Source organism: Desmodus rotundus, chromosome 2 (genome assembly GCF_022682495.2).
Source record: "Desmodus rotundus isolate HL8 chromosome 2, HLdesRot8A.1, whole genome shotgun sequence".
In the NCBI taxonomy this organism is placed as follows: domain Eukaryota; kingdom Metazoa; phylum Chordata; class Mammalia; order Chiroptera; family Phyllostomidae; genus Desmodus; species Desmodus rotundus.
In genome coordinates this window covers 147,251,940-147,278,793 of record NC_071388.1, presented here as the reverse complement: position 1 = coordinate 147,278,793, position 26,854 = coordinate 147,251,940, and the positions used below count along the sequence as shown (strand labels likewise).

General features: G+C 39.3%; 1 protein-coding gene across 10 annotated transcripts in view; it reads left to right on the top strand.

Moving 5' to 3' along the window:
• The window catches only part of CCDC148 (coiled-coil domain containing 148), a 230,269-nt gene that overhangs the window by 27,898 nt on the left and 175,517 nt on the right, over positions 1 to 26,854 (top strand). For 4 of the 10 annotated variants that reach the window (XM_045187482.2, XM_045187487.2, XM_045187484.2 and 1 more), the window contains exons 2-3: positions 17,592 to 17,648; positions 19,827 to 19,917. The exons of 3 other annotated variants lie outside the window; for them this stretch is intronic. The gene's annotated coding sequence lies outside the window, so the exon portion shown is untranslated. The remainder of the gene's footprint in view (positions 1 to 17,591; positions 17,649 to 19,826; positions 19,918 to 26,854) is intronic. 3 more of the 10 variants (XM_045187481.2, XM_053918691.1, XM_024579882.3) reach the window with 1 other exon arrangement.

Below are 26,854 nucleotides of genomic sequence, written 5' to 3'. Positions count from 1 at the left end.
TATATTGTCATTATACTTCTTTTGCTTAATATGTCATTTTGTTTTTAAAAAAAATTCTTATGTACACCTGTGGTTTGGGGGATGTTATTTATGGAAAGAGCAAGAAGTTGACACTTTGTTGGTGGAATAAATGAAGGACAGATACCTTGAGACCAAGAGACTCCTAATAGAAATATGATAGAAGAAAGAAGAGGCCTAGGGAAGGAGCTGAGGTGACCAGAGCCAGCAGTGAAAACCCTAAGGCAGACTGGAGTCAAAGGGGTGAATTCAGAGAAAGCTGGCAGCATAGGCCCTTTATTTCCCCCTAGTTTTAGAAATGGGAATTCAGTGAGAAATGCAAACAGCTTGGGTGGCAGATGGCTTCGGAAAGAACTGTTTCAACCCAAATTTGAGCATTATACCAAAAACTCAGCCAGAAAGAATTTTGTTTTCTTCAAGGTCTTAGGGATGAGGTCAGGGTGGGAGAGTGAGAGAGAAATATTGAGTGTGGAAGAGAGGGGAGTAGAAGGGAGAGAGACAGAGACAGAGAGAGAGAGGAGTGACACAGAGAAAAACAAAGAGGGAAGTTCAAGAAAGAAGACGTACTTGTATTAATGTAGGCAAAACAGGCCTCACTGATTATACTGGAAGTGTTATATACCTAACAGGCTGTACTCTTAAGAGTGGTACTGTCAAATGACTTCCTGAAAGTGTATATTGGAGCATACATAGCATCCTTGTGAGGGAAGAATACCAGCAAATGCAAAATGGCCGGTCTCTCACCTGTGCATCAAATTAAGACCTAGGGCTCATACTAGCCCACAGCACATTTCTGTATGAATTATGAACAGTCGCATGCAGCCCCACATCAGGGCACGCGGCTTAGAAAGCAGAGCACATTTGTGATTTCAGCCTCTATTTCTCCATTGCCAGATGAGCTTGTACAGTGAACTCCTGGCCCAATGCTGTGTGTCAGCTCTGTTATGTTTCAAAGAATTGGATTTCTGATGGGCTTCAGGCAATAGGGAGGTTAGGGAGAGCCTTTAGATCTCCGTGAAGACTTTTCAGGTGTCTTATAAGCCAGAGCTGCTTCAACATTTTGATTTGTTCCTAGGATTCAAACTGTCCAAGTAAATGTGAATTAGAGTAAGAAGGTCACAAAGCAGGCTGGTGTGTGGGAGATGCACACACAGAGCTCAAGGAGGAAGGAGGTGCTGGTGCAGCCAGCACCATCACACACAACCACCCTGGCAATCAATAAAGAGGCAGATGTTTCAGCCAGATTACATACAAAACCTAGCTATTTTTTATGTTTTCGCAAATAACCATAGAAATAGTTTCAGAACTCACCATATTCACACACATAACATTCATATACCTTTCAAATGTACATATATTTATGAATCCTAGCCATTCTTCCATATGACTTACTTTAAAGTATTACAATGTCTAACAAACTATCCAATAATTATAATTATTGTAAATTATTCCTATTGTGTCTATTCTAACAAAATATAAAATATGTAAATATAGAAGTCATTCACTTATCTGAAGAATGTGAAAATCATGGTTCAATTTTACTGAACTATTCTTCAATGTTTAATGATAATTAACTAAACATCTAACACATTTTGTTCATGTAACTAAGTTGAAAATATTTGCACATATTTCTAATATTTTCTTCAGTTTTGTTCTCTGTTTTTATCTCCTTTTACAAATTCTGTGAAAATCTGGATAATAAGATCTTGCTGATCAAATATGAGCTGTGTCTGTGCCTTTATTTGTATCACTTTAGATTGTCATTTTTTGTTTGTATTTTATTGATTATGACACTACAGTTGTCCCAACTTTTGCCCCTTTGCCCCCCTACACCTAGCACCCCCCGCTCCCTCAGGCAATCCCCAAAACATTGTTCATGTTCATGGGTCATCCATATAACTTCTTTGGTTACTCCATTTCCTATATTGTACTTCACACCCCCATGGCTGTTCTGTAACTACCTATTTCTACTTCTTAATTCCCTCACCTCTTTACCCATTCCCCACACCCCCGTCCCATTTGGCAATCATCAAAACGCTGTCCATATCCATGATTCTGTCTCTGTTCTTCTTGTTTGCTTCATTTGTTTTTATATTCAAATGTTGACAGATATGTATTTGTTGTCATTTTATTGTTCATAGTTTTAATTTTCTTCTTTTTCTTAAATAAGTTCCTTTCACATCAATAGGTCCGTAATACTTTGAGTTTCCCTTTTAAGAATGATTTCTCTGTGTCCCATATATTTTGGGTTGTTGTGTTTTCATTTTCATTCGTTTGAAGGTGTCTTGATTTTTTTCCTTGACCTCATTGTTAACCCATTCATTTTTTAGTAACAGGCTATTTAACTTTCATGTGTTTGTGTGTTTTTCAGTTTTTTTTATTGTGATTGATTTCTAGTTTCATACAATTATGGTCAGAGAAGAAGCTAAATATGATTTCAATCTTCTTAAATTTATTGAGACTTGTTTTGTGTTTTAACATGTGATCTATCCTAGAAAATGTTATATGTGTACTTGTAAAGAATGTATACTCTGCTGCTTTGGGGTGAAATGCTCTGAAGATATCAATTAAACTTATATGATCTAGTGTGTCACTGAAGGTCACCATTTATTGTTGATTTTCTGTCTGAAAATGTCAGTGGGGTATTAAAATCCCCTACTATGACTGTATTACTGTCAGTCTCTTCCCTTTATTTCACCAAGATTTTTATTTACATATTTAGGTGCTCCTATGTTGGGTGCATCAATGTTTACAGGAGTGCTCCATTTTTCATTATTTAGTGTCCTTCTTTGTCCCTTGCTATAGCCTTTGTTTTCAAGTCTATTTTATCAGATATAAGTACTGCTACCTCAGCTTTTTTTCCTTTTCATTTGCATACAATATCATTCTATATTCCTTTACTTTTTAGTCTGTGTGTCTTTCATTTTAAGATGGGTCTCACATAAACAACATATATGGGTCTTGATTTATTATTCATTCAGTTTCCCTATGTCTTATTATTGGAGCATTTAAGCCATTTACATTTTAAAATTATTATTGATAGGTACATCTTTATTGCAGTTTTATTCTTTTAACTTTCCTCCCCTTCTCCTCCTCCTTCCTGTCTCCCTCCAGCTTTTCCTCCTCCTCCTCCTTCTTTTTCAAACAAGCCTTTAACCTTTCATGTAATATTTGGTGTTAACAAACTCCTTTAGCTTTTTATTGCCTGGGAAGCTCTTTATTTCTGCTTCAATTTTAAATGATATCCTAGATGGGTAAAGTAGTCTTTTTTTTTTTTTTCCCTCTCAAAATTATTTTTTATTTTATTTTATTTTTTTTTTATTGTTATGCAATTACAGTTGTATGCCTTTTCTCCCCATCCCTCCACCCCACCCCAGGTGAACCCACCTCCCTCCCCCCTCTCCACCCTCCCCCTTGGTTTTGTCCATGTGTCCTTTATAGTAGTTCCTGTAATACCCTCTTCCCACTATCCCCGCCCCCACCCCCCACCCCCGCCCTGGCTATTGTTAGATTGTTCTTAACTTCAATGTCTCTGGTTATATTTTGTTTGCTTTTTTCTTCTATTGCTTATGTTCCAGTTAAAGGTGAGATCATATGGTACTTGTCCCTCACTTCCTGGCTTATTTCACTTAGCATAATGCTCTCCAGTTTCATCCATGCTGTTGCAAAGGGTATAAGCTCCTTCTTTCTCTCTGCTGCATAGAATTCCATTGTGTAAATATACCATAGTTTTTGGATCCACTCGTTTGCTGATGGGCACTTCGGTTGCTTCCAGTACTTGGCTATTGTAAATTGTGCTGCTATGAACATTGGGGTGCACAGATTCTTTTGGATTGGTGTTTCAGGGTTCTTAGGGTATAATCCCAGCAGCGGAATTACTGGGTCAAAGGGCAGTTCCATTTTTAGTTTTCTGAGGAAATTCCATATTGTTTTCCACAGTGGCCTCACCAGTCTGCATTCCCACCAACAGTGCACAAGGGTTCCCTTTTCTCCACATCCTCTCCAACATTTGTTTGTGGATTTGTTTATGTTGGCCATTCTGACTGGTGTGAGATGATACCTCATTGTGGTTTTAATTTGCATCTCTCTGATGGCTAGTGATGCTGAGCATCTTTTCATATGTCTCTGGGCCCTCTGTATGTCTTCCTTGGAGAAGTGTCTGTTCAAGTCCTTTGCCCATTTTTTAATTGGGTTGTTTGTCTTCCTGGAGTGGAGTCGAGTGAGTTCTTTATATATTTTGGAGATCAGGCCCTTGTCTGAGGTATCGTTGGCAAATATGTTTTCCCATACTGTTGGTACTCTTTGTAATTTGGTGCTGTTTTCTTTAGCCATGCAGAAGCTTTTTATTTTGATGAGGTCCCATTTGTTTATTCTTTCCTTTATGTCCCTTGCTTTAGGGGATGTGTCTGTGAGGATGTTGCTGCGTGGAATGTCTGAGATTTTCCTGCCAATGTTTTCCTCAAGGACTTTTATGGTGTTACGGCTTATATTTAAGTCTTTTATCCATCTTGAGTTTATTTTCGTGTATGGCGTAAGTTGGTGATCGAGTTTCATTTTTTTGCACGTAGCTGTCCAGATCTCCCAACACCATCTGTTGAAGAGGCTGTTTTTGCTCCATTTTATGCTCCTGCTTCCTTTGTCAAATATTAATTGATCGTATAGACTTGAGTTTATTTCTGGGCTCTCTATTCTGTTCCGTTGGTCTATGTGCCTGTTTTTATGCCAGTACCAGGCTGTTTTGATTACAGTGGCCTTGTAATACAGTTTGATATCAGGTATTGTGATCCCTCCTGCTTTGTTTTTCTTTCTCAAAATTGCTGCAGCTATTCGAGGTCGTTTATGTTTCCATATGAATTTCTGCAATGTTTGTTCTATATCTGTGAAATATGTCATGGGTACTCTAATAGGGATTGCATTGAATCTATAAATTGCTTTGGGTAGTATGGCCATTTTGATAATGTTGATTCTTCCAATCCATGAACATGGTACATGCTTCCATTTGTTTGTATCTTCCTTAATTTCTTTCTTCAGTGTTGTGTAGTTTTCTGAGTACAGGTCTTTTACCTCCTTGGTTAGGTTTATTCCTAGGTACTTTATTTTTCTTGTTGCTATATCGAATGGGATTTTTTTCCTGATTTCTGTTTCTGCAGTTTCGTTGCTGGTGTAGAGGAATGCCTTTGATTTCTGGGTATTGACTCTGTATCCCGCTGTTTTGCCAAATTCATTTATTAGGTCGAGTAGTTTTTGAGTGGAGTCTATAGGGTTTTCCATGTACACTATCATGTCGTCTGCAAACAGTGACAGTTTCATTTCCTCCTTTCCAATTTGGATGCCTTTTATTGCTTTTTCTTGTCTGATTGCTGTGGCTAGGACTTCCAATACTATGTTGAATAGGAGTGGTGAGAGAGGGCATCCTTGTCTAGTTCCTGATCTTAGTGGGAAAGCTCTAAGTTTTTGTCCATTGAGTATGATGTTGGCTGTAGGTCTCTCATATATCGCCTTAATTATGTTGAGGACTGCTCCCTTTATTCCCACTTTGCTGAGTGTTTTTATCAGAAATAGGTGCTGTATCTTATCAAATGCTTTTTCCGCATCTATTGATATGATCATGTGATTTTTGTCTTTGCTGTTGTTGATGTGATGTATTATGTTTATTGATTTGCGAATATTGTACCATCCTTGCATCCCTGGGATGAATCCCACTTGGTCATGGTGGATGATCTTTTTAATATATTGCTGGATGCGGTTTGCTAATATTTTGTTGAGAATTTTAGCGTCTATGTTCATCAGCGATATTGGCCTGAAGTTTTCTTTCTTCGTTGTGTCTTTATCTGGTTTTGGGATTAGGATGATGTTGGCTTCATAAAAAGAGTTTGGGAGTCTTCCATCAGTTTGGATTTTTTCGAATAGTCTGTGAAGGATAGGGGTTAGTTCTTCCTTAAATGCTTTGTAGAAATCTCCTGTGAAACCATCTGGTCCAGGGCTTTTGTGTGATGGGAGTTTCTTGATGACTGCTTCAATTTCCTTTGCTGATATTGGTCTGTTCAGGTTTTCTGCTTCTTCTTCAGTCAGTTTTGGAAGATTATATTTTTCTAGAAATGTGTCCATTTCATCTAGGTTTTCAAATTTCTTAGCATACAGGTCTTCATAGTAATTTCTTACGATCCTTTGTATTTCTGTGGTATCAGTTGTAATCTCTCCACTTTCATTTCTAATTCTGTTTATTTGGATCCTCTCTCTTTTCTTTTTGATGAGCCTACTTAAAGGCTTGTCGATTTTGTTTATCTTTTCAAAGAACCAGCTCCTGGATTCATTGATCCTTACAATTGTGCTTTTAGTCTCTATGTCATTTAATTCTGCTCTGATCTTGGTTATTTCCTTCCTTCTGCTTGCTCTGGGCTGTCTTTGTTGTTGTTCCTCCAGTTCTTGTAGGCATAGGGTTAGGTTGTTTGTTTGAACTGTTTCTAACTTCTTAAGGTAGGCCTGTATTGCTATGAACTTCCCTCTCAGGACTGCCTTTGCTGTGTCCCATAGGTTTTGGGTTGTTGTGAGTTCGTTTTCATTTGTTTCCAGGAAGTTTTTGATTTCTTCCCTAATCTCGTTCTTGACCCATTCATTGTTTAATAGCATGCTATTCAGTCTCCATGCTTTTGAGTGTTTTGGGTTTTTACCCTTGGCGTTGGTTTCTAGTTTCAGACCCTTGTGGTCAGAGAAGATGCTTGATATGATTTCAATTTTCTTGAATTTGTTGAGGCTTGCTTTGTGTCCTATCATGTGGTCTATCTTTGAAAAAGTTCCATGGACACTTGAAAAGAACGTGTATTTTGCTTCTTTGGGATGAAAAGCTCTGTATATATCAGTTAAGTCCATTTCCTCTAAGGTATTGTTAAGTGACACAATATCTTTGTTGATCTTTTGTTTGGAAGACCTGTCCATTTTTCATAGTGGGGTGTTAAAATCCCCTACTATAATTGTGTTGCTGTCAATATCTTTCTTGAAATCCTCCAAGATTTTCTTTATGTATTTGGGTGCTCCTATGTTGGGTGCATATATATTTACAATGTTTATGTCTTCTTGGTGGATTCTTCCTTTGAGTATTATGAAGTGACCTTCTGGGTCTCTCTTTATGGCCCTTCTTTGGAAGTCTATTTTGTCAGATATGAGTATTGCTACCCCTGCTTTTTTTTCCTGTCCGTTTGCTTGGAAAATTTGTTTCCAGCCCTTCACTTTCAGTCTGTGTAAGTCTTTTGTCCTGAGATGGGTCTCTTGTAGGCAGCATATGTGTGGGTCATGTTTTCTTATCCATTCAGCTGTTCTATGTCTTTTGATTGGAGCATTTAATCCATTTACGTTTAAGGTTATTATCGATAGGTAGTTATTCATTGCCATCATTTCCTACCTGTGTTCCTCTTTCTCTTTTCCTTCCTTTCCTTAAAGCAGTCCCTTTAGCATCTCTTGCAGAGCTGGTTTGATGGAGCTGTATTCTTTTAGACTTTTTTTGTCTGGGAAACTCTTTATTTGGTCTTCTATCTTGATTGAGAGCCTTGCTGGGTAAAGTAGTCTTGGTTGCAGGCCTCTGGTTCTCAGTACTTGGAATATTTTTTGCCATTCTCTTCTGGCTTGGAGCGTTTCCATTGAGAAGTCAGTTGCTAACCTTATTGGGGCTCCCTTGTATGTTACTTCCTTTTTCTCCCTTGCTGCCTTTAAGATCCTCTCTTTGTCTTGGAAATTTGCCATTTTAATTATGATGTGTCTTGCAGTGGGTCTCTTTGGGTTCCTCTTGCTTGGGACTCTCTGTGTTTCCTGGATTTGGGTGACTTTTTCTCTCCTCAGATTAGGGAAATTTTCCATCATTACTTTTTCAAACAGGTTTTCTATCCCTTGCTCTTCTTCTTCTCCTTCTGGTATTCCTATTATACGGATATTGTTACGTTTCATGTTGTCCTGCATTTCCCTTATTGCCTCTTCATTCTTTCTGAGCCTCTTTTCCTTTTCTTGCTCCTTCTGGGTGTTTTTTTCTACTTTATCCTCCAGCTCGCTGATCCGATCCTCTGCTTCATCAAGTCTGCTTTTAATTCCTTCTACTGTGTTCTTCAATTCAGAAATTGTATTCTTCATTTCCGCTTGGCTCTTGTTGATATTTTCTATTTCCTTTTTCATGTTGATATAGTTTGCAGTGAGTTCATTGTAGTTTCCTTGTAGTTTCTGGTAGTTCTCTTTGAGCTCAGAGAGCTCAGTGAGTTTCCTGATGACCATTGCTTTGAACTCAGTATCTGATAGTTGACTTGCCTCTTTTTCGGTTAGTATTCTTTCTGAGACTTCCTCCTTTCCTTTCATTTGGGAATTGTTTCTTTGTCTTCCCATTGTTTGTGAGGCTCTTCTTGTTGGCCTCTGCGTCTTAAATTGCTTTGTTCTGACTCCCTGGATTTATGATATGAACTTCTATGGTAGAATGCCAATGGGATTCGGTGGTGCTGTCTCCTTACTCTCCTGTGCTCACTGGTCTTGAGCTGACGTTTATGTGTTTAACACGGTCTAACTCTAGTCTTTTCAGCACTCCAGGTTTTGTTGTCTCACCGTCAGATCTTTCAGTGTCCTCTATCTTTGGTCTCTGATCTTCGTATATGCTGGAATACTGTTGGCTGTTCGCTCTGCTCCTCAGATCAGCTAGGTATTTCCCTGGCGTTGTGGGGAAGTGGACTCCGCTCCCACCTATGTTGCCGCCATCTTCCCAGGATTGATCAAAGTAGTCTTGATTATAGGTCCTTGCTTTTCATCACTTTGAATATTTCATGCCAATCCCTTCCGGCCTGAAATTTTTCTGTTGAGAGATCCACTGATAGTCGGAACTTCAAGTGCCTTGTAGTTCTAAGTTTCTTGAACATCCTTATAACTATTTTTTTGAACTCTATATCTGATAAGTTGCTTACCTTCATTTCGTTTGACTCTTTTTCTGGAGGCTTCTCCTGTTCTTTCATCTGGGGCCTGTTTCTTTGTCTTCCCATTTTGGCTGCCTTTTTGTGTTTATTTCTATGTATATGGTAGATACGCCATGACTCCCAGTCTTGGCAGGGTGACCTTATGTAGTATCGATATGTGTTCTGTGGGATCCAGTGGTGTAGTCTCCTTGATCAACTGAGTGGGGTGCTCCAGGAATGCCTTTTGCGTGAGTTATGTAAGCCTTCCTGTTGTAATTGAGTCTTGATTGCTATTGATTCATTCATGCATATGATTGACACTCAGGCTGGCTGACTGTGAGCCTCTACCCTGACCTGAGGCATGGGACCTGCTGTGCCTGTACTTACCACATGATGCATAATTAGCCTCAGCAGGATCTGGTGCCTGCCAAGTGACATACGACATACCCTTTGGATATGTCACTTGTGTATCTTACTGGATCCTGCTGTGATATTGTCTGAATCTGACCACTGGGTGTGTTGGTTCTGGGCCTCTGGGGGTGACTGGTGCAGACCAATGTCAGGCTCTACCTGTGACTGACCCTGGTCAACATTTTTGGAGCTACAAACTAGCCACAGTTTTTAGCTGCCTCTTCTGGGTCTGGATGTGTGGTGGGGAAGGATTAAACTGCGAACTAAGGCCATCTTTTACCAGCACTGGGTCTGGGGGCAGGTAGCAAAAGTCCTAAGGCACTCAAGATCAGCATCTGCCTGTTTCTGCCTTCTAGCTGCCTATTAGGTGTAATCACTGAAAGAGCTTCTTATGCTACTGGAGTTGTATGTGGTAAGTTCACAGTGAGTCACCAGGTAGGGGTGAGTGGTATTCACCAGACTGATTCTGGTTTAAACTCGGTGCCAGTGCTGGATCTGAGGGCACTCAGCAAATGTCTCCAGGTATACCAGCTCTGGCTGCAACCCTGTGGGTGCTTGCACACCTTTGTGGTTTGGTAGGGTCTCGGGAGTCATCAGGGTGAGGCCAGCAGAGTTTATCAGACCTAACCAGACCAAGATTTGGCTGTGTGAAGGGAGGCCTCTGCACTGCCTGGGCATGTGAGGAAAAACTGGGCCCTGTCTTAAAGTCACACAATTCAATCTGTCCCAGACTGTGCCAGGCAGAGCCCAGGCTCAGCAGGGTGGGGCCTCTGGGGATTGGGAGCATGGGACTAGTGGATCTCCCAAGAGGGGGAAGTGATGATCTGGGAAGGTGGATGGGTGACTCTAGAGCCACACAACTCAGTCTGTGCCAGATTTTGCTCAGCTTTCAGCAGGGCATAGCCACGAGGAGTTAGGTTGGTGGGGCTACCAGGAGCTTGGAGGGTGGGGCTAACAGATCTCCCATGAGGGGTAAGTACCAGTCAGGTTCACAGGAAAGTAGGAGAATGGCCCCTGGCCCAAAGCTACACAACTCAGTCACTGATACTCCCTGAGTCTGCCCAGACCTCTTCACCCTGGCCACGACAGCTAACTACTCAGCAGGTCATGAGTTCCATAGGGTAGGACAAGAGGGAGTCCAGAGAGTGGGACTATTCCTTTCCCCTGGCTGATGTAGGGGAGTGTTCCACCCAGGAAAGGTGGCCTCTGAGGGAAGGGAGAGGGACTCGGTACGTGGATCCTGGTACAGCTGTCCCTTCAGTTCTTTCCCTAGAGCCACAAACCTCAGACTTTTCTCATATGACTCTAGTCCACTCTATCCTCCCTCTGCTGGAGCCCATGGTGAGTGGCTGTGAACAAAATTTTGTGTGTTGGCCCTTTAAGAGAGTGCCTGCGACTCTAGTGGACTTTTGTCTCTCTCTGACAGACAGAATCTCCACTGATTTTCACAGCCAGATGTTAGGTGGTTGCCCTTTCCTGGCTCTGGCACTCGGCTGGGGAGCCCAGCTTGGGGTTGAGACCTCAAGCTTTTCAGGGAGAATGACCCACAGCTGAGATATGACTGCAGAACCTCAGCCACTTCTAGGCTCTGCCCTTCCTTCTGGTCTTGGTGTGGCTTCTTCTATAAGTCTTTGGTTATAGTAAGCCTCTTCAGCTAGTTTTCAGTTAGTTATTGAGGATGATTGTCCTATAATTTAGTTGTAATTCCAGTTTGGTCCCTGGAGAAGGTGAGTCCACCTTCCACCTACCCTGGTGCCATCTTGGATCTCTCAATAAACTTTATAATTGTAAGAGGCATAGATGTACTTTATCTTCATCTAGGTTTAAATGTTTGTAGGTTCCAGACAGTTTCTTTAGCACTTTTTAAAAATTAAAATAGCGAATTTAAAAAATCTTTTAAAATTTTTTGAATATCTAATACTTGATATGGTTCAAAAATTAAAATGATTCAGATGGTATGCAAGGAGAATTCTGACACCATTTCATCCCTATTTCCCTGGTTTCTCCTGGTCTCATATGTAACAATTTTTAGTAGTTTCTTCTTCATCTTTTTTATGTTTATTAATGGAAGTAAAAGGCAACACAAATATGAATTCCTATTTTTCTCCTATTCTTTCAAAAAGTGGCAAAATTTTAAATTCCATAAAGCTCTTTTAATCTTGCTACTGACTCATTTGTCATTTGGCAACTAACTCTTTGCAAAAAGACTTAATTAAATAATTTACATATACATTCACAAGATCTCCCTATAGTTATCAAAATTAGCAAGATGATATTAAATAAACCTTTATTGATTGCACACTTACAAGTTTCCAAATGGATTGGTTCATTTGCTGGAAGCACAATGCTTGAGTTAAGGATGCCAGAGAGGAAGCCTGGTTTTCTCAAGAGGTTAGAGTATTCTGGTGCACTCTCTAGGATATTCCCTCCCTGATTTGACGATTTAGGTAACTGCTCTGCTGTTTCTTCCATAACTTTAAAATTAGTTTAATTTCTAGCATAAAAGCTATGCTAAAGATACCACCTGGGAAAGTGTATATAGATTTAAGAAATGGTTGAGGATGTTTTATGATAAATGCAAATATAAAGATCTCTTAATTTCAAAATGTTCTGTAAAGTGATATTGTTAAAGAGTTCGATCTTTTTAAATTTAGAATGCTGAAAAAATTTTAAATACTAACAGTGCTTTTGGTGTGATCATATTATCAACTGATTACAAAAGTGAAAGTTTCCAATTAACTTGAGCTCTTCCTTCTCCTTGTTGCTAATATTTTTATTCATGGATGACTAGGCATCCTTATTCACATGTTGTGTATCACTGAAAGCTCGCTCCTGGTCCCTAGCATTCCGTGTTACCAGCCTGTGCCGCACAGATGATGATTAGGGTGACCTTCCATCCTTGCCTCTGTATTCTTAATGGAGCTTCCTTTAATCTCAAAAGTGTTCTCGATTGAATGAGCAATTATGTGGTCACTGTAACTCTAGGATTTCCCAATAATAACAATGGCTAATCTTTATTGAGCATTTGCTCTAAACTAAGCACTGTGCTAAACTCTTTATATGTATAATTGCATTTACAATTGCCTATAGCATAACTTCTATTAGGTAACTGATATGTATGGTACTTATGTGACAAAAGACATAAGTAAAAAGTTAAGTAACTTACCAAAGGTCATGCAAATAGTAACTGAGGAACTAGGACTTGAATTCAGCCCTGTTGAGCCCACACAATAACTGTTTGTTATAAAGCTTGTGTTATTAGAACCAGTCTGTGACCACCAGTGTCCAAGTTAGTTTGGCAGCAGTTTGAGGATCTGAGGACCACTGAGTGTCTTTTGATTGCTTTAAATTTATTCAGTCCATTCATTTACTAAATAAATAAATTAGTTCTGTTTCTTTTTTAAATAAATGCCTCTGCAGATGAATTTTATTTATTTATTTTTTTGAGACAAGACCAGTAATCTTGGCAGTGTTATGTTACAATGGCTTTTTCAATTTTGTGCTACCTGCCATTTTAATCGTTTAGTTTGATGGGTGAATTAGGGACAGTGTTTCACTGTTTCACTTTGGAAAAGCTGCTGTCTGTCAGATTTGTGAACAGCTTTATTGTTTAGTTCACGTAAAGGTCAGTAGAGCCAAAAACTTACACTTTAATTGGTGATGTAATTGATATTTATATGTGTCACAGGTGCTTTCCCATAGTGGTTGAAATGAGTACCTGTGTGCCTTCGTCAGAGAAGGCACATGTATGTGTGGTCTGTGATTGTGTGTGTGTCTTTGTACACATGCACATCTAGTTTGAAAGCCCAGTCTTACACACATAAACCCTGGATCCTTAAATCTCTATCTTATGAAATATCAACATTTCCTGATCTGTTGTGTATCATTGGATTTGATAGGCATTTCATCTGTATAAATTCAAAATGCAGACTTTGAGTCCAAAAAAAAATTGGGGGTGGGTTTTGTTCGATTTTTAAAAAAATGAAATCAATTGATTCAGTTTAACTTGGCAGCCATACAGGTAACTTCAGACCTATCTCAGCTTTTTCTTGGCCTAAGAGACTATTTTTTTTCTTTTGTTTCTTTTTTTAGCTTGATGAAGTGTTAAGATTTGTTCATTTTAAAACAGACCATTTAAAAACGAAGAAGCCACATTGTTTAGTTCACTGGACTGGGAGCCATAGAGACATGTTCTATTCTCAGCTCTGGAAAACTTTCTTAAAGCAAAATCACACAACCCATTAAAAAAAGGTATTACTGTAGTTTGAGGGAGTACATTTTACTTTCTAATCAGTGTTGGAAACATGCATTAATTGAAAAGTTCTTGGCAAAGGTATACTATCTAAACAGGCAAGTTCCATGTTCTGGAAGAGAATATTCCTTTGAGTTACATTTTTCAACTTTTCATTTTCTTCCTGACTGTAATCCTCCATTCCTACTAGAATAATACAAGAATCATTTTTCCATTGGTGGGGAGAGGGGGACTGAAGATATTTTACATAAAGTTACTATGTATCTTTTATCAAAATGTTACCACACATATTCCCCAACTCTAGTGACCTGGGGGCTGAGATGGTGGTGGAGAAATGGGGTTACTCTAATGTGTAGCTGGGACTGTTGATGGCTCAGTGGCTGACACCACAGAGAAACTGATCTGCTTTGTTGTGCTGGTCCAGGCTTTGACATTTCTTTTCTTTTTGACTTTTTTTGTCTATATTCAACCAAGGCTTATCTGCATTAAAAACAATAAAGGAAAAAGAACTCATGGACATGGACAACAGTGTGATGATTGCTGGGGAGAAGGGGTATAAGGGGACTAAATGGTAATAGAGAAAAATACAATAAAGATTAAATTTAAAAAACAACAAGACTTCCTTAAGTGAATAAGGACAATTATGAAGGAAAAGACAAGTCTGAAAACCACGTGGTGAACAAAATGCAATTTCTGAAGACAGTGCACTGCGTAGTAATTGGTTTCAGAAGAATTAAGCTCTGGCAATCTTCACCGTATACTGCTTTTGTGTCTTTAAGCAACTGACTTAATCTCTTCTTCCACTATTCATCTGTAAAATAGGAGACTTCATATAGCTAGTCTGGGATCAAATATAAATATGAAAGTACTTTGTAAAAGGTGGTTGTTAGCTGTTGTGTTCATGACGTATGGCTTGCCTTGGGGCTGAACCCTAAGGAGAACTGATTTCAGACACTGCCATCACACCTGGTGGAGTTCTCACCATCTGCCTGATCTCCCTTCTCTTCCAGCCTGGTCTTTGCTCCCTAGTTCACCCTGGAGCTTGTCTGCTGTGGCCACAGTTTGTACTACATTTCTTCCTTGCAGTCACTCTGCCAGCGTTCTCTCCTTCTCCTCCCTTGCTCTGTCCCAATACGTCATTCCCGGACAGAAAGCCTTGTTTTCCCTGGGTGAGCACCAACTTTGGTACACCTCCCTTGCCCCTTTGAAGCTGTCTAGCTTCAAATCTTTAGAGGTTTTATTTTCTCCCACTCTGTTTCTCTCTGCGGCATTGGCTTACCCAAGACATATGTCTTACTGGAATTTTGAGACAGGTTCTTGCCTTCTTCACCAGGGCTTGAGTGTGAGGCTGAATTGCTAGTGGTTCTGCTGTCTGAGATTGGAAGCTTTTTCATTTTACTCATTTGCAATGGTGGATAGAAACTAGCCTTTCCCGCTTTATAAAGAATCCAGGTTACCTAGGGCTTTCTAAATGAACTTCAGTTTCCAGCTTGAGAAAGCAGAAATGAAAATGAAGAAAGCTCATAAGTGTTTTTATTCTTCTTAACTAACAGTAGCAGTAATTATGGTGGTACTACTGTTAGAGGTAATTGTAATAGCAACAACAGCAGTCATCATCATCATCACTGTTTCCTTGTCAACGCTGTAATTGTGGTAGTTAACATTTATGGCCCCTTTTACAGCCAGGTATGACAAAAAATTCCTTACATGCACTGCAATATGCAAGTCTCCTAACAACTCTGTGAGATGGGTCAGTTACTAGTTACTATTTCTCTCGTAGCGTTGAAGAAAACTGAGATTCTGAGAGGTAAAGTAACTCACCTGGAGTCACATAACTAGTAATCTGGAGGGCCAGCATTTAAACCCAGATTATATGATTTCAGAACCTGAATACAGTGCTATGTAGTACTGTGGAATTAATTCATTAGCTCTGTAGCAGAGGTCACTAACTCAAATTCCCATAAGAGGCAAACCAGAAATGAAAATTAGTAGGAGAGAGTACATAGTTAGCAAGGCAACCGTGCAAGCTGGATGATAAATGGCAACTGATGTTCTTCCTCAGTGTTGGGTGTGGTAAGGCATGGTGAGGACTCTGGCTTACTGACGAACATAAACCCTGCTGAAAAAGCTAGCTGCTACTTACTCCATCAGTTGTTCTCATAAGGGAATAAGCCGTTGAAACATGAAATTTTAAAAAGATGATGAAAATACAGATTTTCTCTCTTATTTTCTGGTTTAAATGTTGACAACAAACTCAATGAAACTAAACTAAACACTATGAAGGTTAAAGTAATTATGTTTGGGGACCAAATTTGGCCTCTTTTAGGATAAAAGATTTGCAACGTTATAACCATTTCAGTGAGTGATGACGGTGTACAGTAAGAGATCTATTGTTCCTATTGGCCAGTAATTACTTGGACCATCCTTCACCTCTCCATCTACTATTGCTTCACAGAAGACTTGGAAAATCCCAGTTTATTAAATATTGTGCAAAGACAAAGAAATGACATAAATAAAATAACTCTTATTCTTGAGTACCTACTGTATGTCAAGCACTTTAAATATTCTATTTTATTCATTTGAATCCCATAACAACAGGTAAGGAAAGTGGTTTGAGAAGTCAAATAGCAACAACATCTTGTTAAAGGCATTCCTCTAAGAGGCAACATGGGGTTGAATCTGCATGTGCATGATGCCAAAGCCCCTGGTCTGGCTTCCCAGCTCTCCTCTCCTGCCTTTACAGGGCACTATCGCTGGGAGATGGGCATTATGCTAGCACTCAAGCAAGCCAAGACAGACTTTCCATGTTGTGATTTTAGGTTTCCTTGGGGGATAGTCCCTTGAATCAAAATCATCTCTGCACACTACTGGAAATTCTTCCATTTCACTTTAGCACCCAGCCTGAAGTTCTAGTCTTTAGAGACACTTTTGTGTTAACATGTACACTGGGAAGGTCCCTGCTTAAGCAACCTTTCCTTCTTTCCCATGTTAACAGGAAGTTAATCAGATTGCATCCTCACACAACTACTTGACATCATGGGAATTTTTCTGGGACAGCAGGAAAGAGAAACAGGCCATTCTGAAATACGGGTCCCCATTCATGTGGAGCGACTGGATGGTGGAACTTGGAACAGGCTCCTCTTGTCACACAGGCAGGCCTCCGGCTGCCTCAGAAGCAGGAGAGTGAACACACAAGTTTGTTAGCTACTTCACTTTCTGCACAGAGATGTCTCCTCAAATAGATGAGGCCATGTTATTGCTTGGTGCCTTTTGTCCTGTTAATATTTACACTATAGGAATGCAGCATTTTTGCTTTGAAAAGATTTTAAACATATTTTGTACTTCTAAAGTAAATATATAATCTTTAAAAATTACTATTTTCTATTGTCAGATTTAGAAACAGACCCAATGAATAAAGAAAAAGAAAATAAAGCTGAACCCTGACTGGTGTGGCTCAGTGGGTTGGGTGTCATCTCACAAAGCAAAAGGTCAGCAGTTCGATTCCTACTCAGGACATATGCCTGGGTTGCAGGTTTGGTCCCTGGACAGGGTGCTTACATGGGGCAACTGATAAGTGTTTCTCTCTCACATTGATGTTTCCCTCCCTTTCTTTCTTCCTCCCTTGCCCTTTCTGTAAATGTAAATAAATAAAATCTTTTAAAAAATGTTTTAAAAAAGAAAAAGCTGAAAAAATAATCACAAAATGGTTGTTTCTAAGGGATAAGATTCTGATGGACTTTTTAAGTATTTTTTAAAAATTATAGCTCATTTTAAAAGGAGAACAAACAAGAATTTTGTTACTGAAGCAGAGTAAATTAAAAAATTCTTAGTTGTCAAGGTATGGTGAGAACAAGGTGGGGGAATGTTACTGCTCATGTGGTAAAATGTGGAATTACCTCAAGGAGAAGGGTCCTCCTGAGGGTAGAGGATCCGTGAAAGGGAGCAGTGGAGGGGCTGACTCTCAAAGTCCTACTTGGTCTTTCTTTCCTTAGCCCCAAGGAGTGTGCTGTTCCCCTGGATTTTGTTTTCCTTCCTCAGGAGACGATGAGGTAAGGTGGAAGAATTCAGGGTGACTCAGTGCTGAGTTCCCTGACATCTGCTAAGCCTTTGTACTCAGTGTTATTTATTAAACAGCTTTGCCCAAAACAGCCCCTTTACCTTTAATGTGCCAACCTTGTGGAATTTACTCCTGCTTCTGTGTAACATGAATCCTCTCTCCCCCAGCTACTTGGCAATTGCAGAATAGTTCCAATTTCTCCCCCCTTTCATTCATTTTGGACACCAGTTACGAAAAATATTTATTCTTTTGTTGTGGTTCAGATGCAGCTTGAGATCCTCTACTCAAATCCCTAATTATTTGTCAATAGTAATTGTTGTTCTACCTTAAATATAGTATATTGTCTTTCTACAAAAGTTTGAATTTTCCAGGAGTAGAAGAGTAGCATTGTTTCAGCTCTTCTGAGGCATAACTCACAATTGAAATTAGCGGATATATAAGGTGTACAATGTGATTATTTGATATGAGTAGTATGAATGTATGCACTTTTTGTAAATAAACTCAAAACTAGTAGGCAGTGATTATGAGTGGGATAAGGTTCAATAATGCAGACTCGGGTCCCTTGTCCCTACACACCTCTCACTGATCAATCTCCAGGGTTTCTTAGAGATATTGAGGAGTAAGACGGCTACAAAGAGAAATGTCTGGGGCTAGGAGTTCAGGAAGCTGTTTGGTCATTCAAGGCAAAATGGTCATTATGTCCTTTAAAATCAAATTTGTTATGTAATTGTTTCATTTCTCTAACCCACAAACATCTGGTACTAGGAAAGGCTTTTATGGGTAACTGCTCTATTCTCTATGATATTCTTGGAGATAAAAACCATTTATTTAGCTCCCAAGAAATCTGCTACACAGCAATGTCATTTAATATGACATGCTCCTCAATGATTTCTCTTTAAAAATCTATCCACTTCTGTGATCTGTTCTCTTGTCAGCTCATCTATTTAATTTTGGCTGCCCTTTTCTAAATTGAAGCCATCAATGTTCTTGGCGCCAGCAGATTTCTGTCAATCCCCTTTTCATCCATTATTTCTCTGTCTGTAGCTAAGGCTACCCACTTGGCACCCTCACATGCAGCCATCCAGAACCGTTGCTTGTACTCCTCCAAACACGTCCTGCTCTTGTGCCCCTCCGACTTAAATAGCTGTGTCTTCTAAGGTCTTCTCTCTCCCTATACATGATGAAACCGCCCTCCTATTCTTTAAGAGTCACCTTTCACATCACCTGCCCCTGCCTTTCTGCCTCAAGGGAACTGAAGCTATCTGCCCTTTGGGCTCCAATACCTCAATTCCAGAGCCTCCACGTCACTGTGCAGAGCAGAGTTCTCCCAGGGCAGTGCAGGTCGGTCCTGTGAAGGAAGGTGCGGGAAGTCAGCACTGGCTCCTCTGTTTATATTTATTCCAAACCTGGGGAAATAAGGGAAGCTTTTCTAATCTTTAATGCACGGATCCATCCAGGTTCCGGCACCTAGTCCCTCATTGTACCAAGTTTCGTCTCACTCATTTGCCCATATCCAGCACATTGTGAAATTTTATTACTTTTGTCTGGTTTTAAGAATATTTAAAAGTGTTAACTTTTTTTATTAAACCAAAGCTAACCTTCATAAAATATATTTCTACAAAGATCCCTGGATTCTAGATAATACTTGTAATGTAGGCACAACAATGACAAGAAAAAGCCAGAGCTGATTCCTCTGTGAAGACTTGGTGAACAGTGGCATGGCCTGTGATTGTGGGCGATACTATGGGGGGACCGGTCATCAGACCCATTAGACGCTCACAGTCCTACTTGGTAGTAGGACTTTCTTTCCTTAGCCCCAAGGAGTGTGCTGTTCCCCCGGATTTTATTTTCCTTCTTCAGGAGACAGTGAGGAAAGGTGAAGAATTCAGGGTGACTCAGTGCTGAGTTCCCTGACATCTGCTGAGCCTTTGTACTCACAGTCGCAATAGCAATCTGATTGCATTTTACAGAAGACTTAAAGTGATTACGAATTATTTTGCCCTGAGATATTAGATGAAAGGAATAAATGATAGCAATAATCTATAAAATTATAATAATTTATAAACAGTAAATATTATTGACAAAGCATCCTAAAAAATGATTAGGAGAATGTGATGAAAATGTTTAGAGACCACTGCCATGGCTTAGAGCTGTGTCTTCATCTTTGTAGTTGCAGCACCTCGCACAGTCCCTGGGACAGAGTATGTGCTCAGGAACTGCTGAGTGAGTGAGTACGTCAACACAAGGACCAACGCCTAAAGGTGAGTGCTCTGCAGAGAAACCAAAGTCGACTTTTTCTTTTTTAAGCTGGTGCCTGGTGCAACCCCAAACTAGAGTTAGGGAACCAAGATAAAAATCAGGTGACTCAGATGCAGGAAGTGGATCTGTGTCCGAGTGCATGTAGTGAAATTGTGACCCTGTAGCGTAAATAGATGTCTGGTGAGGTCATCACTTCCTGTCTCGTAGGGAAAGAGAGACTGCCAGGTAAATGGAAGAATGTGGGGTCATTCTCTTTGTGATTTCACCTAAAACTGCACCTCACTGCTCAGATTCTCATCCTCTCACACCTTCCACTTGCACCTCTGTTGTTGTGGAAACTTGATGGAACCTTGAAGTGCTCACCTAAATTTCTGAATGATTTTATTTATCTCTAGTGTGATCGAAGTCCCAAAGGTATTTTTTTGGTAAATGATTATAACTTTACGTGCCTAACCCTGCAAGCCCAGGCCTCATCCTTCAATATGGTAGCAAAAGTCTTTTAAATTAATGTCACAATACTAAAAATCTCATCTCAGGACTGAATTGTTTTATTATTTAAGGATTATAATTGAAGTTCTGGGTTCCTAATAGAGGGACCCTTTAATCATTTCTATTCATAAATAATAATATTAACTGCTAAGGAAAACAATCTGAGCTAACAACTTATTTTCAAAAGTAAAGAAAGATACCATTCTCCCAATATTTTAAAGGAGCAAAATGATTTCGGTAAAAGTAGTATAAAATAAAGCCTCATTATTTTGCTAGCAAATGTTTAATTCATCTATGTCATCTTAAGTAAATGTGCTCTAAGATTTTGTGGTAGTCATAAGCTAACCTAGTATGTCTTAGAACTAATAATGTAGGCATTTCACAAATGATACTGATCTTTTAATTAAATATTCATGGTAAACATGGAATATTCACTTTGAGCACTAACATTCTTATTGCATTATTACGGTAGCAACCATCAACAACAAGGAGAGTCTGCCTTCTGTAATTCACTGCCAATGAGTACACCAGGCCATCGGACAGTGAGCACCATGAAGGCAGAGAAATGTCTCTTTCATCCACTGCCGTGATCCCCGTGCCTAGTACAGTGGCTAGCACACAGATGGAAGCCAATAAATGTGTGTGGAATGAATGAGTGAAGTCCGTGTAAGCTCATCACTGACACCCGCCACATATTACATCTCTGCTGCTACTTAGGGTGGTGGCTTTCCATATCTGTTCTAGGTAACCTAGGTGCTCTGCAGAAATGCTGAGGGGTTCTGCAAAAAATGAATTACTTTCTGCCAAACCTTTACAGTGCCTAAAGGTATTTTTCAGCATTCTTAGTCACAATGCAATGTAGCTTAAGAAAAAAATAATTATTGGCTCAGGAACACCAACAAAGGTAGCACAAAGGAAGCGAAGGAAAGAGCAGGGTTCAGTGTGGGCCTCAGAAAAATTCACCGCCTCCTTCACTCAGCATGTCAGCTTCATACGTGCTCACTGCAGGCCTGCTTTCTTTCAGTGCGAAACATGTTTTATGACAGCTGTTAAGCTTTATTTATATCTTAGAACTTTAGTCACTGGATAAAGACTGACTTGAAGCTTTCTTTGGCCTTAAGTTGAAAATCTTGGAGAAGGAATTCTGTTTAGAAAAGAGTTTGGCTATTGAAAAGGGTTTGAAACATTTTCACTCAGCAATTTGTTTGCAGTCCTATCACTCTTACCCTCCTGGTGGTATCCCCACCTGCTTTTCCCTCAGCGTCATTTCCCTCATTCTGATCTTGGGTCTCCCAGCCCTGGTCTTCCTCGGTTCTTAATTGCCTCCTGGCCTAGTTGGCCCTTAGGTTTTCTGTTCCTTGTGCTTGATAATGCCTTTTTATTCCTTCTATCCTCTTGTCTTGAGTGAAGACTCTCCACCCAGGGAGTCTCCATCCAGCTTTCTGTCTAGGAGGAATTGAGCCATATAATGTGCGCACTTCAAAATTACATAAGCCATAGCTGTATTAAATTTTCCTGGTGCTTTTAAAAGGTTTTCACTTGAGAACAAAAGGCAGTTATTTCATATCTACTGTAGTCTCAAGCAGCATGTAAATAGGGTAGAACTTAAAATAACTTCTTTTGAAAAATGGGCCGTCATCAATCATCAAACAACTAGAATTTTCTCTGAAACAAGTGCTAAGAAATGACCTTGATTAGTAAAATGGAACAGAGGTATCGAAGCATGAAAATGATCAATACAGTCTTTTCTTTCTCTTCTGGACAGTCAATTAAGGCTCCTTCTTCACTAGCCACAGCAGAGCCTAACCTGAGTTGGGTTCGACAATGACTTATTTGACTGTGAGCAAAGGAGTGCCAGCCCATTTTTAGAGCAGGACATTTCATCTTCACTACTCGACTTAAATTTTTGTGCCGAATTTACAAAATGTGAAAATCTTGTCCTGAAAGCACATTTTAAATATTGGGAAAATAATTATAATTACTAATAAGTTAGAGAGCAGGATGGATCTAAATAGATAAGGTAGAGGTCCTACAGTGCTTTCTTTACATAGTGTTACAGTGAAAATATTGTAAAATGTGGAAAAATGAAGTTATACTTTATTTAGCTTATGAAATCATGGATAATTACATTCGGAGGGCTAAATGATCTAGCCCTTAAGAGAATGTAGGTTGAAAATTGGAGTTGATCTAGGATTAGCTCAATTAACTTTATCATAATCTTCTCGTTCTAAGTTGATTAACATGAATTCTATCGTGCACAAACTTTCTTTTCTTTCTTTTGTATTCTAGGTTATTCTTATTTAGAATAATTTAAAAAGACCCACCTATTTAAACTAAAATCAAACTCATCAAAGAACTGTTTATTCTTTGTTTTATATTACCTCAAGTTGTAGAGAGAATGAAAAAATATTAAAACATAATAAGTTATTCTCACACTGCAGATCCAACATATGGTAGGAAATTTATAAGTTCTCTTGAGAATTAAAATATTTTATGTTTCTATTTCAAACACAATCTTTAAGGAAGTATAAAAAATATATCATCTTAAATCCATTCATACAATTTTGATGACTGTTTTTGTGCATGTGGATTTAAAATGACTTAGTGCCCAGTGATCACCTACGTGGCAGAGTCTACATTTTCATATATTGTTTCTCAAATCACAGTTTAAGAGTCAGAGAGTTTATGGACACATTTTCAGTCATTTGTGAATACCTTTGCAACAACATTAATAACTAATACTTTTAATAATATTTTTGATATCAGATGCTCTCCTAAGATATTTTTTAATATTATTTGCCAGAATTCTCATGATTCTAGGAAGTACCACTATTATCCTCATTTTACAGATGGGCAAACTGAGACACAAAAACGTTAAGAAACTTGCCAAAGACCGAAGAGTTGGATTTTGAATCTAACATTCTGGATCCAGAGCTCACACTTCACTGGTGTATTTTCCTTTCTTGGTAGGCATAATGGGTACAGTTCCCCTCACTTGTCACTGATTCCCTATATTTATGGTCACTAAAAATTAATTACTTTCATTATTTAAAGACTTTAGATTTCAATTTTTTAGAATAAAAAGACTTGTCTCATGTGCTTTTATAATCTCTCTTCTCTCTCTGCCCTTCACAGACCTCCAAATAACCATTGATATACTTTCCATTAACATAGATGCCTTTGTATTTTCTAGAATTTTTATGGTTAGAATCATTAAATGTTTACTCTTTTTCTTTTGGTTTCCTTTTTGTCACACAATTACTTTGAGATTCATCAATAATATAAGTAGCTCAACTTTCTTTTTTTACTATCTTTGAATATGTCACTATTAGTTGATCCATTCATCTGTATGGACGTTTGGATTATTCCCAGTTTTTTGACTATTGTAAATAAGACTGTACAAACATAAAGGTTGACTGCTCCCTATTTTAAGACTATGACTAAGATTATCAAATATTTTAGAGTTGTCAATAGAAAACTGTTAAATCATAATAGCAACAAAGTAGAGAATTTCTGTTGAGGCATACTAGCTATTTAAGGAGACAATGCTTCCTCTACTCAATTTCCTCTTCTTTCTCTTTCCTTCCTGAAAAATCACTCCTAAAGCCTTTAGATGAGACAGAACAATACTGGTTTCTACATTAGAAGGGGGAGGGTACCACAATAGCCCAAAGTATGGTATTGGGGCCCAAAGGGGAGGGGGGACGGCACGGAGGGGATTCATTTGGGAGGGCCGACCTGCGCTGGTATCAGAGACCAATCTGGATAAGGAACTACATCCATGTGGGGGGGCAGCCTGATATAGGTGTCAGAACTCAAAAGAAATGGGTGGAGACACCCAGTGCAGTGTGTCAAAGTCCAAGCAGGGTGAGAAGAGCTTGAATATATATGGAGGGAAAGCCTGACATAAGGTTTTCAAACTTAACTGGAGGGGAAGGCATATCCATGCAATGGGGCAGAGGGCAGAACCAGGAGTCAGAGTGAGGGAGGAGTCTATTTGGAAAGGTAGAGTCTGCATGGTATGTTGGAGCTTATATGATGGTGGTGGTGGGGCATCTGCTGTGAGTTGTAGGAACTCAAGTGGGGTGAAGAAGACATTTGTGCAGAGCAGGATGGCATCAGAAATGGGAGATTGGTTATACATGGGGAGTTGCTCAAATAAAAGATATTACGGGTAATGCGGACTGAATTTCTAACTGGTATAAGGAGTTATAAATACATACAAGGAGAAGACTAGAATGAGCTGTATATTGTTGTGTTGGCAGTTGGAAATGTCAGCGTGCATGGTGCTCTGTCTACACATCTATCTACCTATTTACCTGTCTTTTAAAGAGAGATGAAGGCAGAAATAAATGTAAGGATATGTGTGTCTATGCATTTCTCAGCTTTGCCCATAGGAAGGGTAAGGAGTAGTGGCACCTAATAGTCATCAGTACATTTGCTATCTAGATATTGACTTTGAAATGCTATCTCCCACGGAACCGGAGCTCCTTGGAAAAACAGCTGATTTCAGGACTGTGACAAGCAACACACAAGAGGAGACTTGAAAAATGTTATTCTAGAAGTCGATGAAGTGCTCAAAGAACATTTTCAAAAGGACACAGCACTCCTCAACCATATGTGTATTTTTATACATGTTTTTTTGTTCCCGGCAAGGACACTGAGTATAAAGCTTGGATGTAACAATGGGTTTGAATTGATTAACAGAGATAGACTGGCAAAAACTGGAACAGCAGTGGGGCAGATTGTTAGAGATGGGTGCAAATTAGAGGTGAATGAAGGTTAAAGCAGATTGAATGTCTGAGAAAATGAGGGAAAATAGACTGTGGGAAGGAACCTGGGAAGCATGGGGCAAGTGGGGAGAGTCCACAAAGAAGAAATGGACAGTTGGTGACTTCAGAGGCCTAGGCATTGACTTTTATCAATTGTGTCAGAGAAGAGCAAGAGATAGAAGAAACTATCTGGGTTTGGGATCTATGGAAAGTTGCTAATTCCAGAGATGATGGGGTTTGAAGTATTTCTCTTGGTTGAGAGAGCAATGGACAAAATAGTTTCAACCTGAACTTGTGGTGCTCCCACATAAAGGGGCATCTGTTAATTTGAAAGTTAAAGTCTTGGAGTCTGGATCTGAAGAAAGCTTAAGAGAAAAAAAAATCAATCTGCTTTGTAATCACATTGCATGTGGCTAATTTGCCTTCATGTAGAAGGAAGCAGTGATGTGTACTGCCGTAGGTCATAAACTAGGCTATCATTAACATTTCTTAGGGAGCTTGCCTTGGCCTTTTAGAAAGAAAGTCGTAGAGGCAGAAGAAGTGAGCCGGCTGGATTGCAGAGACTCCAGAAACAAGGTACAGAGGCAAAAGAAGGGCCCTTGGACACAGATTCAAGGGATTAGCCTGGATGAGCTACTGCTGCCCATTGCTCCCCTGGTGGAAAGTCTTGTAGGAACCGTTAGAGCTTAGGAGAAAGAAAGCAAAGATAAATACCTGAAGAAAGAAGGCACAGTTGTGCTCTAGAGAGAGGAAATGCACCAGATTCTTTGTCTTAAAGGTTTTTATCTGTTTTCTAAAGGCAGGAATTTTAGGGGAGGTCTTGAAAAGATCTCAATAGAACATTCATCAGCTTTCCAGGTTTATTTTTTAATATGCTGATTCATCACAATGAGCGTATATGGTTGTATATATATCAATCTCTACTGATTGGTTTGCACTAGGGCAGGGAGTCATTGGCCGTTGCATCTTGTCCTGATGAAAGCCATGGCGTCGCTTTGTCTGGTTTTACTGCTTTTCTGGGCCTGAAGCTGAAACACAAGTGAGGCCTACATGTTATCTCCAGTTTGACCAAAACTCTGTCTCTGTGGTCAACAGACCTGAGGCTTTGTTACTGAGATTATTCAATGCTGATCAGAACCTCATTGTCCCGAGGGCAGGTGAGTCAGGGTGCTGGATGAGGCCAGCTTGAATCAGCTGTCTCAGTTTCCCCATTCTACTTGCTGAGGAATTTCCTAACTTCTCACTATCCTGCCCCAGTAACCTGAGCAAAAAACTAATCCATGGCTTCCTAGACTTCTAACTTAGATATCTAATAAAATGGGTATTTTGGTTTTTTTTTTTTAATATAGGACTCAGAAGATAATTTGAAGAGGTCCACTGGCCAAACTGAGCATAGTTTTACCATCAAAATAATTATAGTAACAAAGTGCAACCCATGGAATAAATTGAATCTATACAGGTATAGACAAACTAATACATTAAATGTTTAATAAGACATGGCATATATTCAGTGTTTCAAAGTAACTATCACAAAATACTTACTAATTAGAAGTGGAAAAAAGAATAACTATAGTGTAGAAACCTGGCAGATGCTGATTTAATTGTTTAAAGTGAATATCATCAGTAGTGCACAAATAGAAATGAGATTAGGATACAATGAGAACACAAATTGGTTCTG